Here is a 16701-nt window from a genome sequence, read left to right as displayed (position 1 = left end):
ACTTAAACTAAGATTCTACCTTAGTGAATGCTTGGAATATTTATGCTAAGGCAGGACGATTGTTTAGTTGGCAGAACTTCGCTCCTAACTTTCTTAACTACTTTACAGCTCGTTATAACTCCAACACTTGCACGAACTTCACGTAAACGGACCTAGGAACTTCTCGGAAAAGCTAGCACGCTTTCCAACACTAAGTTTGTGTTTGTGATGGTGAATGTAGGATGAATGGGGTTTAAACCCATAGCCCCCTTTTATAGGCAAATTTTTGGGGAACGTTGCGTAGCGCGATGGTCTTTTCCTTAGGCCATCGCGTAGTGCGACGCTGCAATTAACAAGGTAATGCCACGTGTTGACACGTGGTTGGCACTTGGCCCTGATTATTTAATGGGTATCGCGTAGCGCAATGCCCATCTGACTCCGGGTCGTTGCGTAGGGCGGTGCCTCCTTTTCGTAGCGCGGTAATCCATTGGAACATTGGTTGGTTTTTTGTTAGAACTTCATATTCTACCTATCTAGATAGCTTACAGGTGGTAGATAGTCGAGTTATCTTTGGGGTTAGGAGTTTAGGTTTAAACACTCTGACATGAGGTTTCCCTAGATTTCCCTAGTCTCATTGTAATTCCGTGTTTATCGGTTGGTTTTAGGTTACCCCTTGCACTTTAGGGTGTATTGAGATAGTGAGACCGACGAGTGATCTGTCTTTTAGGGTGCTTTAGTATTGTTGGAAAGACTGACAGGTAATCCGACCAACCGGTAAGGTTAAACGCCACTTAGAGTTTCCTTTTAGGTCACACCCAAAGAATGATCAGGGATCCACTAGGTTATCTAAGTGTGTCATATTATAAGATCCCGGTTCCATCATAGTTTCAATAGCCGAGAGAGATCCGAGATTCATAAGTAGGATTCTAAACCTAGTTAGTGATTCTCCTAACTTTGAGTTCGTCTAGGTGATCGTATCAAAGTCTATTAGTGTCAGTTTTAGTTTAAGTATTCTTTAGTTAATAGTTAAGAAATAAAAAACACAAAAAATCAATTAAATATATTTATTAAGTTTTTAGTCGGAGTCTAGTATAGGTGTCGCTAGTGTCCTTTGGGTTCGATATCCCGGACTTCATTAGGCTTTACTACAGTCGATAGGTACGCTTGCCTGTATAGTGGTCTTGCATTAGAAGAGTCTAGGTTTATAAATTTAAAACTAGAGTGTCTAGTTTAGGTTAAGTTTTTATAGACCGCTTTGTGCATATCAAGAAACCAGTGGAAATCATGGACCGCAACGACAAAGAGACCAAACGTAGCCGTATACCTTAGGTAAAGTTTCGTTGGGAATCTAAGCGAGGCGCTGAATTTACTTGGGAGCGGGAAGACTAAATGCGAACTAAGTATCCTCATTTGTTTGATATGGATTATTTAAACTAATTTCGAGACGAAATTTTCAAAAGTAGGGAATGCTGTGACATTCGTCAATTTTCGATTCGGATTTGTATTTGTAAACACGACCCGTTGGGTCATTACGATGTATTAATTATTATTAATAAAGTGTTCCCGACATTTTATGTTCATTGTTATTGCTTATAAATTTTCCGAGCCATAAACGTTAATCGAGCCGTGCGGGTTAAACGCGTAAATAATCTAAAACCAAAAACTATATAATTTAATAATAAAGTTTAGGGTTAAAAGTGTGAATTTTAAATACTATTAACTTATATTAAGTTACATTTAAAATACTTATGAAACTTTAAGGGCTAAACTATAAAATATTCAAAATATAATGTTAATAAAATAAATAAACCCTACCCCCCCCCCCCCGCCCTTTTCCCATTTTTCCGGCGGATATCCGGCAGCCGGATTTCCGTCGCCGGCAATCCCAAAACAACCTCCAGAACTCAATCTTTGATCCGTATTGTTGGTTCAACGCGTTATGCCGCCAATTAACAACGATATCTAGTGTATTAATTAGATTATAACAACCTTTAAGCCGCGAATTAAACCCGTGATCCCCGCCGGATTTCCCGGAAATCAAATTAATACGTTTGACGCGTACACGCTCCGATTCGTAGTATAAATAGAACCCAAACCTTCATTACAACTTGCTCATTCCTCTTAATCCCCCTCTAATACACGGATTTTCTGTAATTGGGAGCTCTTTTGCTTAATTTTCCGATGACCTTAATCTCGGCCAAAACAACACCATATAAGGTAATTTTTATATGCAATTTAACGTCGTTAAATCAACAAACAAAACCTCTAACCTTAATTGAGCAAACATTGAACATCAACTATGAATTAAAATGAGGGTTCTTATGGTGAGGAAGATTAACCAGATGTTTTATATATATATATATAATCTTTTTCATACTTAAAACGAATATCTATCTGGTTCAACTGGTTAGCTTATGATAATAACACATGACAGGCCCGGGTTCGAAACCCGGGTCACGCACACCTTCTTCTTTTTATATAAGCTGTTATATATTATTATTATTATTATTATTGATTAAACTAATTAGTATATAAATATAATTAAAACCAAACCTAAAACGGATGTCCTTCCCTAGCTCAACTGGTTAAATAATGAAACTTATAACACCAAGACCCGGGTTCGAAACCCGGGTCAGACACATTTTTTTATTATTTTAATTTTCAGTTTTATTAATACCCATTAAATCATTTTAATCAAATAAAATCAAAATAAACTTATAAAAACTTTTTAAATTAAATAAAAATTATATAATTAACTATAAAATATATCTCACCATTTTTACATTAAAAACCAAGTTTCTCATTTTCGTAAACCGTTATTAAAAATCGCTTATTAAACGTAACGTAAACTTTAATTTTCTAAACATAGCCTCGTTAAAGCATTAATTATAATTACGACTTATAAAAAATAGTTCAAGTATTTCGGAAGTATAAACTCCATATTTTTGCCGTTAAACTACTTATATCCTATTAATAAACAAGTTACCGTTAAACATAAATAATAATATAATAATCAAAGAGCCATAAAATTTGTAATAAATTGTAATTATTCATACAATTAATCAACCTTAAAATTCCGTTAGAATAGTCGTTAAAAGTCGTGTTTATTCTTATTTATAGTTCATATGGATTAACTGCTTCGGTTTCCTTTGACGCCTTCGAGTTATTCTTATTCCTTTTTACTTCAATAACTAAGGTGAGTTTTCACAACCCCTTTTTAAATATTTTAATGTTTTGGGGTAGAATATGTATCCATTATAAAATTCAAGTATTATTACTTCGATTACTTACAAACTACAATTCAATCATGGACTTGTGTGCTTATTTGTTTAATTGTTATATACGTGGAATTCAAGTGGTTGTCTCATTAAGTATGATCATACGCCCCCCTTTGCACTCAGGTCCATTTGTATCGAGTGGAAAAGGGACCTCATTATCCGAGTACGTTGGTAGCCCCAACTGGAAAGGACCTTCGTTTGTTCTTTACACTCAGGTCCATTGCATCGAGCGTAAAGAACCCTTATGTGTTTTTCACAATTTTCATGGAATTGTATGGATTTTTACGTAGTATTTAAACTGTGGAAATCTCACCAGCTATATTTATAGCTGACCATATTCTACAGGTACCGTGATTAGAGGATGAAGGACTAGAAGACGCTTAGAATACCTAGGTTATTTAATAAACGAGACATTTGTTTTTATTATGATTTGATTTCAATTTGTATTCTTATTTGAACTTGTGTTACTTGGCTTATTAATGAATTAATGTTATTATGGTCACAAAATAGTGTCACGTGTATTTGAACAATCTGTACGTCACACTCGGGTGTTACACATTGCATTTCAAAACATATGTCAAATTATCCCTAAGATTTGAGGAAAAAGCCCTAGTTTGTCAGTTTTGAGGCACAAATTTATGGTGCACATTACTACAACATCTATGTTTGCAAATGGTAGGAAGAAAATATGAAATGGTACCAAATATGGGGGCAAGGGGTGTTGGTAATGGAGGTGGGTTGATTTTTGGGTTTGATAGCGAATGAGATGAAAATGATTGTGTGAGTCCCAATTCTAAGACGGTGGTGGAGGTGGTTATGGTGGTGGTAATGGCTGCCATGGTAGTGGTGGTGGTGTAATGGTGGTAACAAAAGAGGGTGAAGATGTTAATGCTGCGTATTTGCTACATAAAGAGAATTTTGACATACAGGAATGCCACACAAGAAGGTTTTGACATGTATGCATGACATATCATTTTCACACTAACGAATTTAGGCTTCTGTGAGTTGCTGATCTTTTGGTGCAAATATATTAAAAGATGGGGTCGTCAGCAGCTAACTCGTTAGTTGAGATTGGTATTTGCCAATAGTTGAGATTATTAAAATCCATTTTCCTTTTTGTAATTGACGTAGTAGCATGTTGTATCCGTCAGTGATTTCATATTATGAAACTTAGAGGATATCTCCATTATAAATTAGTATAATTAAGAACTTTAGCGTCACAAAGGTTTTTTAAGATTATGACTTTGACTATTTATATGATTACTTTCAAGATTTGTTTAAATGATTGAATTGGTTGGATGGTTGATGAAATGCTTTCTAATTCTTGATGTACCTTGACCCAAGTTCAAGTCCTTATTGTAGCGCTTTTTTGTCTTTTTCTTTGTATCCATCTATGTATTGATTGTTGTATTAGGTTTTTTTTAATTATATTTTATTTGTTTATTTCTTTTAAATATGACAAAATTATTTTTTAGGTTTAGTTCTCGTACATGTAATGAACCTAATTGATACCGATAGAATTCGCATCGAGTTGTCGTAACGCCAATGTTTTTTTGTTTTAATCCCGTAGACTCACCGCCTCAACGTCCGGGATCGACAACGGTCGGGTTTTACCAACACTTGATACTTTACCGACCGACGCCACCCCATTGGTTCACCCCATTTTTTATAATTTTTTTTTTAAATTTGGTTTTAATTTCGATACGATAATGTGCGTCACCGAATTTGCATCGATTTACCGGCTCAACGCTTGGGTTTTACCATTGTCCGAGTTTTACCGACCTGCCCGGCGCAACAAGCCATGTTAAAAACTAGTTAAATACAAGTAACACTAGTGTATTCACCGGTGAATACACTCGGTGAATAAACTATATAAACACAATGACGTTTTATTAATTAACCTAAAATGCATTGTATTCATCGATGAATACAAGTAAAATAGACCTTGGGTATATGACACAAGTATGTTAAAGATTATTGAAATAAATAAATAAAAGAGAAAATAATGATTCATGTCCACGTCAGGGGCGGACCTAGTGCTTTGGCACAGGGGTCGACCCCTGTGAAAATTTTCTTTCATTTGTTATATATATGCTAAAATCTTGACCGACGGCTATAAAATTTTGACGCCGACTCCTGTGAAATTGTGAAAAAAAAAATAGAGTTGTGTTAAGAGATTTACAGGCAACCTCCATTAGAGGTTCTTATTGATGCGGTAATACGCAGTAGTGAAGAAGAAGAAGTAATAAAGAGTTAATTAATAAAATAATTGGTTAAAATGGAATTTTCAATGTAAAGTACTATACTCAATTAATAAAATATTAAGTAACTACTCGGGCCCTTACTCAATTTTAAGTGTGCAGTAAGAAAAGTCAAATTTTATCAATATTGTTTTAAATAATAATTTTATAGCAAGTTTATTTTAATTTTTAAGTGAGAACACAACACGGGTAGAATATATGGATTTATGCACATATTAATGTTTAATTGTTATTTGTTTTGCTTTTATCCTTCCATTTATTTGTATGAACTTCAAAACTTGATACTTAAACGACTAGGATGCATACATTTTCTTTTCTTGCTAATGTGGGTTTTATAAAGTTGGTGTTTTTTTTAAAAAGAAAGGATGTGTTTGTATTTGTTTTTTTCTTTTAAAAATAGTTGCTTACAAATATCAAACTAGATAATGTTATAGCCAGATTTCAAAAAAATAAATTTTTTTGTCGAGAGCAACTGTATATATGTTGTGTTTTAATTATGCATTTTTAATGACATTTGAAGCACTTTTTTTGTTATATGATTATTTCTCTTTGTATGACCCGACCCAATTTTACCCGATCAGAATGACCTAATTGGATCGGAATAAAATTTATATGCCGATTTGAGCCGACCCAAATGACAGAACCATAAAAAAATTATATGCAGATAGTCAACTGAGTATAGACTCAAAATATTTCCGACCCCTGTGAAAAAATTTCCTGGATCCGCCATTGGTCCATGTGCTATATGGGCGGGGGCATAGTGCAAGTTAAATCCTTAAATTTATTGATATATGCCCTCATGCTATTCCAACAGTTTTTTTTTACAATTTCGTCAGTTGACCGTGTATTGACCATCAGATTATCCATCCACATCAAGAGCAATATCATACTTTCACCTCTCAAGAACTCTAGCCAGCTCTCAAAAACTACAACCAGCTCTCAAGAATTCCAGCCAACTCTCAAAAACTCAGAACAAATACTTAGGCCAAATTTCAAGATAAATCAAATATATTTAACTTTAACTTTATTGTAACCTTCTCTAAGCCTACCATCAATGTTTGAAATACTTTCAGAAGAATCAAAACCTACCGTAACTAAGAGACAGGTATCTTTAATTTCTGAATCAAAACTTACTGAAACTAAGAATCAATGTTTGAATTTCAAAGAAACAATAATTTAACAACCCCACCACCATACTTACAGCAACACACTGACGAGACCCAAATCGCAAAACCCATAAAAAGGTTTGTGAATTCAGTCTGGCTTCAAATCTGAACCAAATCACAAAACCTAGATAAAAAGCTCCCATCCTTTGGCTCAAAAAGGCAAAGATTTCTAGAAACTTGTTTTTCTAATGTTGCATGAACTCCGGAAAAGTTCCGTCGGGATCAATCATACACCAACTCGAGGTATGTAAAACACCAATCTACTCGGGTTTGCTAACTAAACAAAAGCAGTATCGTCTTGAGAATTAATTTTGAAGCGGAATAGATTAAAGTTTTCACATGGACACAAATCATAATTTTCTTTAAATGAAAAAAATACAAAGAAAGAGCATGAAAGATTAAAAAGGGAAGGTTATCGACTATAGATCCATCCAAGATGAAGATGGTGTAGAATTACATAAAAGACGCTGGTATCTCTTTGTATGCTTGCATACACACACTAGTAATGATGCTAAGACAATGAAGATTAACATGAGTAACACTTGTTTTATATTTGATCAATCGATGCCCATGCGATAGAGATGAACAAGGGCAGTAAATTGTGTATGTGCTCCTTCAACAAATCAGATGCAGTTAGATTTCATCTAAGGGAACCATTTTGTAACCCCCAAAAACTATCCTCGTCCCTCATATGGTTTAGTTTCGATACATGATAAAGGGTAAAAAGAAAACCCATAACTATTTAAATAATAAGATAGCTAGATTACAAAGATTTTTCTTTATGTTTGCATTCAATTCAAGAGGTGTCCTTTATCTTCAAAATTGACCTAATTTGTACTTTACGTTTCCAAATTAATGCTACACCGTTTGTCCTTTGACACTAACCCAGATAATTTATCTCGTTAAGTATGGACATTTACCTTACACATGAGGGAAAAATAGTCATTTTACCTATTTAATTAAAAATATTTTATTAAATAGCCAATAAACAAATTAAAACTTAATTATATATATATGTGTGTGTGTGTGTGTGTGTACGCGCACGCATATCAATAATAAGTATGATAATATTAAAATTATATATAAACAACACCGTTCTTCCCCACCAACCTACCACCATCATCACCCACCCCACCCCCACCCCACCTGCTGCCATCCAACCTTCGACAACCACCACTCTTTCTCTTCCTTTATTCCAGACTTGTGAAACATAAATAGATATAAGGTTAAATCGTGTATCTATATTCGTGTTCAAAATTACACAAGTCCAATTAGAAAATCTATCCACTGATTCAAGAAAACATATATCGTCAAACTCTCGCCTTAATTCCTTAATTAGCCCTAATTAGTGGTAAAGTTAAAAAATTGAAACCTAGAAGCAGCAGTAGTAGTAGCAGGCTCCTAGGTTAATAGAGAAAGAAAGTTACGGTAAAGGGATCGATGAGAGAGAGAGATAAAGTAGTGAGTATAGGTTTTCGTTATTACTCAAGTTAATTAATAAGAGAAAAAAATCCTCCAAAAGGAAGTAAGGGGGCAGGGGAAGCAATGGCGGCCACGGTGTACTGGTGGTCGGAGATGATGATGGTGGTGGTGGAGGCTCGTTGTGGGTTGCCATGGTACTGGTGGCCGAAAAACAACTCGGCGAATGATGATTCCAGGGAAGTAGAAGACTGTAGTCACGAATGATTTTTATGCCAGAGGTTGTTACCCTAACCTCAATCATCTTTCAGACATGCGGTTTTGGCTTTGAAAACCAGCCCTAACCTCCACGATATTTCAAATTTGCAAAAAGCAGTGCGCAAGGCTGGACGATAGAGGAGGAGTACGGTGTTCCGATGTGACATTTGAGCCAAAATAAGGTACACCTCAGTATGTATTTACCGATTAAGCAAATAAACGCTTTTTGCGTAACAAACGAACGATTAACCGAACGGGTCGGGTTATGACCCAGATTTCCCGGGATGGCATCTATAAGTGATATACGTTTAATATAAGCTAAAATATTAGTAATATGGCCTTAGTTTGATAGCAAACAAGTTAAACGAAAACATGCTCGTTTAACTACCCGCTATAGATTTAAACACGAAAGATAGTTACAAACCAAGCATTGTATCATCCGTTAAGCCGAAAAAGACTTACCAAACATTTATTTGAAATGTTTTAAGCGATCCGTGAAAATATTTTTGATTTTTACAAACATATAGTATGTTTTTATAATTTTACACAAAACTAGCCGAAAAGCACTCGTGTTCGCACTGTTTAACGCACCCGATAAGTTTTTCGCGCCAAAAACCGAACTCGAACTAAATTTGGACTGGGCTTTTCGTTTTTGGGCCATTAGAATTAGTTATTTGGGCCAAAATGGACCCAAGGGGGCCCAAAGAACCTTCCGGCCGCAACATTGGAACCCCCCCTCCCTTTTTGATTTCTTTCACATATAAACTAGTTCAAGGATATTTTTGCACATTCATCCACAAGCAAATTCTGGAAAAACCTTTCTTCATCAGGAAACTCTTCAAACCCTAAGGTAAACAACTTAAATAAGCAACTTTTATACTTGTTTAACCTTGATTAATACCATATAAACATGTTTTAATTGTTGAAAATCATAGTTAACCATGTAAAACCCTCAAAAATCATTCAAAAACATACTTTGATGCTAAACCTAGTTTCAAATCAGAATCATGATCTTTTTTTGCCATAAACACGGATTAAAGGGTTGAAACGGCATTTTTACGGTTCAAAAGTTCGTTTTTGTGCACTAGCCGAAACCCTAACTCAAGGGCTGTTATGTTGATGAAAAATTGCTTGGTTTGTGATATAGGACCTGTATCTAGCCTACATAGGAGCACAAGAGCTTGAAAAGTTGATTAGAAAGGCGGAAACGAACCAAAACCACTAAGGTAATGCCAAAACACTCGCTTACGGGCTGTTTAGGTTAAGGTTGTGATGTGCATATTATTAGGCCTTGAAATTTTTCAGGGACATCAGGGACCATGTTATTGAGTCCCTGTTCAAATTTGGTAATTTTTCGACCATCCGAGAATATTTGGTAAATTTATTACCGAATTGGGATGTTTAATGGGGAAAATAGTTAAAATACTTCAAAAATTATGAAATTTTTCAGGGAACTCAGATTTAATGTATTTTGATAACATATGAATTTTGGGATCATTTGGAGAAGTCTAAGGGTGTTTTGTGCATATGCGTTCGTGTGAATTTTTATAGCAGAATTTGGGCCGAAAAGAATATTGCACGAGCTTTTTACATTCTGGAATTGATATAGGTTGTTTTGAGACATAATTTGAGCATTCAGGAATTTTTTTGGAATTTTTGGAAATTGTTTGGGATAAACAGACGATTTTCAGGCGAAATATAGCTGATTAAATGAATTTTTATAAATTAATAAATTAGTAAATAATTCCAAAAATATTTTTATAAAATCTAAATATTTTAATTGATAAGTGGCTAAAGTTTCATAATTTAATGATCAACGGTTAATTAATTATGCTAATTTGAAGATTAAACAAATTTAGTTTTTATAAAAAACGGCAAGTTCGCGACTAACGAACCTGCGGGAATATCAAAACACCAAGAGTAATCAAAAATCATATATTTGGATTAATTAAGTAAAAAGGAACATTTCTATGAGAAACCTGGACAATCTAGATAGATTGTGCGCGTTTCTTCTCAAATCAAACTGAATACACGGAAACGGCCCCCGTAGCTAATCCGGGACCCCAATATGTGATCTTTCTTTATAACTTAATCATTTTATTAACCAGTACATTTACCCAAGCTTATTTCCCCATAACTGTTTTCTGAACGCGTAAACGAACAACTTGGCCTAGCTGGGAAAACGGGAATCTGAGCCAAGTTCGGTTTTAAGTATTAGACATTGAACAACATCACAGTCTAAGCCTATTGCCACTTTTTGAGCGTTCCAACTATACTCAGATTAGTTATACAGCTCAGTTTACTATTGAGATTATAATAATATTAAAATATTAATATTATTATAATATTGATTATAGGAAACCATGATTACAAGTTACACAAACCTCGAACCGACGTGCTACTGATTATCTACTAAACAGTGAGTTTCATGACCCCACTTTTAAACTGTTTTTACGAACTTTTGGGGTGAAAAGCATGTTTGATTATGTATACATATCTGAAATTTGTAATGATGTGAATTATCTAAGTGCTAACACACGAAAGTCCCCACGATCACAGTGATTAATTTTGAGTCGGTGGCTTGTGAATAGTACTATTGGTTTGACAAACCCAAACGGAATCGGCCTGGTTGCCGTGTCACATAGTGCTGTTTTCACATGACCATATATATATATACAGGCTATGTAGTGTTAGACATAGCTACAGGGGCATGTTGTGGGCGGAAAGGGAGCCACCGTGGTTGATTGAGCGTGGGAAATAGATGCACGCAGCACATACAGTCAAGGCTTCACTGTAGCTTAGCATAATTACATCATTTACATACATACATACTTATATCATGATTACAAGTGTTAACTTGTGAATACTCATAACTGTTTTCTTGAAACTCGTGAAACTCACCAACTCCAGTAGTTGACCCGTTTTAATCTGCTTTTCAGGATTACCGAAGTTGGAATAAAGTGATGTCGTGCTATCTATTGTGGAACATGCTCGTTGCTATGTGAATAGATGCAAGGTTATTAGTACGAATTGAATAGTTTAACGAACGTATTTTGTTGTAACACCTAGTTTGAACACAAAGATATATCAATGTAATATAATGTAAATTAGTTTGTAATGTTTCTTTATAAATAATGTTGTTGATACCAGAGGTGTCTGTTACATTCTCGTTTTACGCTTCCGCATTGTGCTAGTCGGGGTGTGACATCCGGTGACGGTGATGGCTGCTGGATTGTGGTTGTCTACTTGTCTTAAGAGAGAGAGAGAGAGAATATGTGTTTTAATTTTTTGTTTTTTTAATTAACATGTATGTTCAATTAAATAGGTAAATTACAAAAGTACCCCTACCTGCCTTGAACATGGCCTGAGGTAATGAGAAAAACTAACTGGGTTAGTTCCAAAGTACAAACAATGTAGCATTTGTAAAACATAAAGTAGAAATTAGGTCAATTTTGAATATAAAGGACAACCACTAAAATTGGATACAAACATAAAGGACAATCTTTGTAGTTCTATCCTAGATAAAATGTAAACCATTGAAAAAAAATTTGATTTACAAAAATGTTAAAATGCAATGTCCTAATGAAACAAGATTAAAACGGTGAGTATAAACCGGGTAACACCCATGAGACCTGATATGGATAAGACATGGTTATTTATAATAGGGTCAACTCTCGAGCCCTAAAAATACCATTAAACAGGTTCGGGTCGGGTCTTGGGGTCTGACCATTTTCTCTTTACATAGACCGCGTAAGAGCCACGAGACCTGAACCAATCGTACTCGGATATTTACAATAAGGTCAGCCTCAGGGCATGAGAATACTACTAAATGGGTCTAGGTCGGGTCTCGCGAGTCAAATCCGATTGCACACCCCTAAATATATATGAAAATATGATGGGTTCAACAACCAAAATAATTAGGTGAAGGAAGAGGAAGAAGTCAGCTACAAATCACATATATTTAACGGTTCACCAACTTTATAGGACCCAATATTACTTCACCCCTAATCTCCATGCACAACTCATGCAAATCCTCCCTATTCACAACCAAAACAATGAGCTGGTGGTTATCTGGCGTGGTCGGCGTTGCGCGAAGACGACAACGTGAGGACACAAATCCATCACGCAAGTACCAAGGCTTCGCTTTAATCGTGGGAGTCACCGGCATCGTAGACAACAGCCTCGCTGAAATCCTCCCGCTCCACGACACCCCAGGCGGCCCCTGGAAGGTCTACGGCGTGGCCCGCCGCCCTCGACCACAGTGGAACGCAGTCTTCCCCATGGAATACATCCGGTGTGACATACGAGATCAAGAGCAAACGTCAACAAAGTTATCCAATCTACAAAACCTAACTCACGTGTTCTATGTCACGTGGTCTAATTCTCCCTCTGAAGAACAAAATTGTGAGATTAATGGCGAAATGTTAGCAAATGTGCTCAATGCGGTAATCCCGAATTCGCCAAATTTACAGCATATATGTATACAGACCGGTCGTAAACATTACACCGGACCGTTTGAAAATTGGGGGAAATCGAATGTGATTCACGAAGCTCCATTTTGTGAAGATCTTCCTCGTTCACAAAACCCGAATTTTTATTACACTCTTGAAGATATATTGCTGAAAGAAGTGACCAAAAAGGAAGGGCTAACGTGGTCGGTCCATCGGCCAGGGTTGATCTTCGGGTTCTCACCTTACAGCTTGATGAATATTATTGGAAGTTTATGTGTTTATGCAGCAATATGTAAGCATGAAAACATACCCTTAAAGTTTCCGGGTACAAAGCAGGCATGGGAGGGTTACCATGACGCGTCTGATGCGGACTTGATAGCCGAGCATCATATTTGGGCTGCCGTTGATCAGTATGCGAAGAACGAGGCATTTAATATTAGTAATGGTGATGTGTTTAAGTGGAAGCATTTTTGGAAGGTTTTGGCTGAGCAATTTGGGGTGGAGAATGGTGGCATTGAAGAAGGTGATGAAAGGAGTAGTTTGAGTGATATGATGAAGGATAAAGGGGCGGTTTGGGACGAAATAGTGACGGAAAAGGGGCTTTTAGCAACAAAATTGGAGGAGGTTGGAGGGTGGTGGTTTGTGGATGTGGTGCTTAGTAATGAGGGGATGTTGGATAATATGAAGAGTAAGGAACATGGGTTTTTGGGGTTTAGGAACTCCAAATCTTGTTTTGTTTCTTGGATTGATAAGATAAAATGTAGCAAGATTGTTCCCTAGATGTGTTTGAACATTACCTATATGATATTTGATAAGGGAAGTGTAATAAAGAGTCATAACTTATTTTTTGGACCCATTTCCATGGAGATTTACTTGAGCTTATAGGTGGGAAATGACTGGTCTAAACGGGTTGGACAACGGGTAAATGGGTCTGCTTAGGTTGACCCGTTTTAGCCCTTTTGACGATGTTAGCGTCGTTTCATTGCTCCGGTGTTATACCTTAATCACCAAAACCGCTATTTACGATTGCCCGAAGGTCTATCTTTTAACATTGTTCTTTGTTATAAACCTATAGTTTGTTAAATGATTTTTATGAATGTTGTATTGTTTTTAATAAAGGGAAAATCATCCAAAGGGTCACAAATAAGTTTGACAAAATAGCTTTTGATAATAAAATATTTCTATCAATCTTGATGCTTCAGACTTCTAGTGGTGTTGGAGATGCACTCTTTCCTGTCAAATGAAAATCTATTATGTCATGTCAAATTATGTTTTGCCTGTGAAGCTTCTTGTTAACTGAAATAATTTCTAAACTAAAAACGAAGAAAAGTTATATGGTATTTTTGTAAAAGAAAAAAAAGTCAAAACTATTTTGTCAAACTCTCAGTCAAAATAGCTATTTTGTGATATCCTCTTTCATAAATGTCAAACTTCATGAATAGAATAATGCAGCAGGCTTTCATCCGTGTTTAAAAAAGAACTAGTGTTTCGATCCCCCGCAATTGCAGGGGGTTGTGAAACGATGTTGCGCGCCAGGTTATAATCATCACTGGGCTGTAAGTTGTAAGATTACTCATTACAATACCAATGCATTGTCAAAAGGTTCGGCAGTGTTTTTACCTACCTTTTTTTATTAACAAATTGTGGCTACAATGTGTTCGCCTACCTATGTTATGGCTATCACATCAAAAGATTTGCTACTAATTGCCTTCTATCCATACACCAAAAGATTTGTTAAGACCCTTCGTTCGTCCAATGTAATTGTTCGTTTCATTCTTTTGTCGGCTTCATTTGACCTGTTTTGGAAAGGCTTTCACTTTTTCATTTTGTATGTTTATTGTAACTAATACCTGGCGTTGCCGGATGTTGTATTTTTTGTCGCTCTTGTCTTTGGGTCGGGTGTTGATGGAGGAATTTTTCGCTCAGTGTGTTGGATGTTGTTTTGATTTTCGGTCATGTTTGTAGCCTTAGTGATGATTATTGAGTTATCAAGCTTTATTGTGAGGTTGAACAATTTCAGCTGGCCTATTTGTGCAGTCACTTCGATCAGTATTGCTGCCTTCAATCACCATTTGCTTACAGCTGATGTTTAGTATGGTGGTCATGACATCCAGTAATCCAAAACAAAATTTGAAAACCTACTAACATGCAATGAAAACCAAAATTATCACTTCAAGCACCAAGTAAAACAATTGAACCACTTAAGGAAGAAAATAAAGCCATATGCGAACACCTACTAAAATCTACATGAAAACCAAAATCACCAATGTGAAATGAAATTTGAACACCTGTTAACATGTACCGGTAACAAAAGTCCAATTTACTAATATTATAATCAGGTATATTTTTTGTATCTTACTTTCAGTATGCCAAAATTTGAATACCTAGTGTATCATGCATGCTAAATAACTCCACGAAGACAAAGCAATCATATCACTAACATAGTAATATGCTAAATCTATATATCAAGTTGAAGAGGTATGTACCCGCCTCAACAACGAGCGAGGCGGGTCAACCCACAAGATATGGACAAGAGGCTTGAAATCAAGACATTATGAAGGCACAAAGCCAAAACCTACGCGCATGGCGCATATCACATATGCTCACGCATATCACATATGCTCATGCATCACATGCTCAGGCATCATATGCTCAGGCACCACAGATGCTCAGGCATCACATATGCTCATGCATCATATGCTCAGGCATCATATGCTCAGGCATCACATATGCTCACGCATCACATATGCTCACGCATATCACATATGCGCGTGGCGCATCCGCGCGTGGCGCATATCACATGCTCGTGCATATCACATCTGCGCATGAAACATCTGCGCGTGAGAATAAAGAGAAGACCTCGCGCATCCTCAGGATAGGCGCGTATCACACATGCACATAATCAACCTCATCCTTATCCAAATCAGGATTAGGGCAACCTTGATTGTGCACGTCAGACAACCTTCCAGAAGGTATCTTTTTAAGGAATAAGAATATGCTGATGTTGACAGCTGCCAATGAAAGGTGGACAACTCAGCAAAACCCATGTGCTACCACGTGATTATAACCAATGAAAAAGCACCAGGTGTCCCAAAGGACACGTGGCGCAAAGCAACTGGAAGAGGCCAACAAAGCCCTAACTGGGTCTAAGCCCAATCAGTGGAAACCCTAGCACTATAAATACCACATCAACTCCACAAGGAGCAGACATCCAATTACATCCAATTACAGAGTATTCAGCTATTAAGCAATACACTCCAAATTCCTTACTCTCATATTATTATCTTCTCCTACAAACACTTATTCTCACACCGGAGGGTTACCCCAAAGAGGACCCCTCTGTCCCTTTCTGAGGGGTAAGTTTACGGTGCTGTTCATTTTGTAGGTGGAAGAACCCAGATCCATCAGATCAAAGAGAACCATCGGTGAAATAGCATAATCACACCCGAGGAAAGTAGATCGTCTACCAGTGAGTCGATCCACGTTTCTTCATTGGCGCCATCCACTGTTACAACGGCAACAAGATCTCATCAGATCTCTAAACAAAAAACAAATTTTCACCATGGTTTCTGGCGTTCGTAACGTTGATCAAGTTCTGGAGGATATTGAACGTGAGGATGTTAATGAGGGACAACAGTTTCTGAGGGTGCCGCGTGATTCTACGCGCACCACAAGTAACCGTCCCTTCATCACAACTCCTCATGGCCAGACTGAAACTCCTCCAGACGATCTCACGTTACAAAATCTTGCCGGCGCGAAACAAAAAGGACCAATGGGTCCAGAAGATGAAACCAATGATCCCAAAGAATGGCTCATAAATGAGCAACGACGTCTAATGGACAAGTACAATGAGATGGTCAAACACAAAAAGGCAGCCGACTTAACACAA

General features: G+C 36.6%; 1 pseudogene; it reads left to right on the top strand.

The window, feature by feature from the left end:
* Positions 1-12416: 12416 nt before the first annotated feature.
* LOC143628494 ((S)-8-oxocitronellyl enol synthase ISY1 pseudogene) lies at positions 12417-13592 on the top strand (annotated as a pseudogene).
* The last annotated feature ends 3109 nt before the right edge of the window (positions 13593-16701 follow it).

The sequence above is a fragment of the Bidens hawaiensis genome, unplaced genomic scaffold (assembly GCF_021521415.1).
Source record: "Bidens hawaiensis isolate Kalapana, Puna unplaced genomic scaffold, B.hawaiensis_p1.1 tig00005013_1, whole genome shotgun sequence".
Lineage (NCBI taxonomy): Eukaryota > Viridiplantae > Streptophyta > Magnoliopsida > Asterales > Asteraceae > Bidens > Bidens hawaiensis.
The sequence above is the reverse complement of the archived record's forward strand: the minus strand, read 5'-3'. Positions and strand labels throughout refer to the sequence as shown.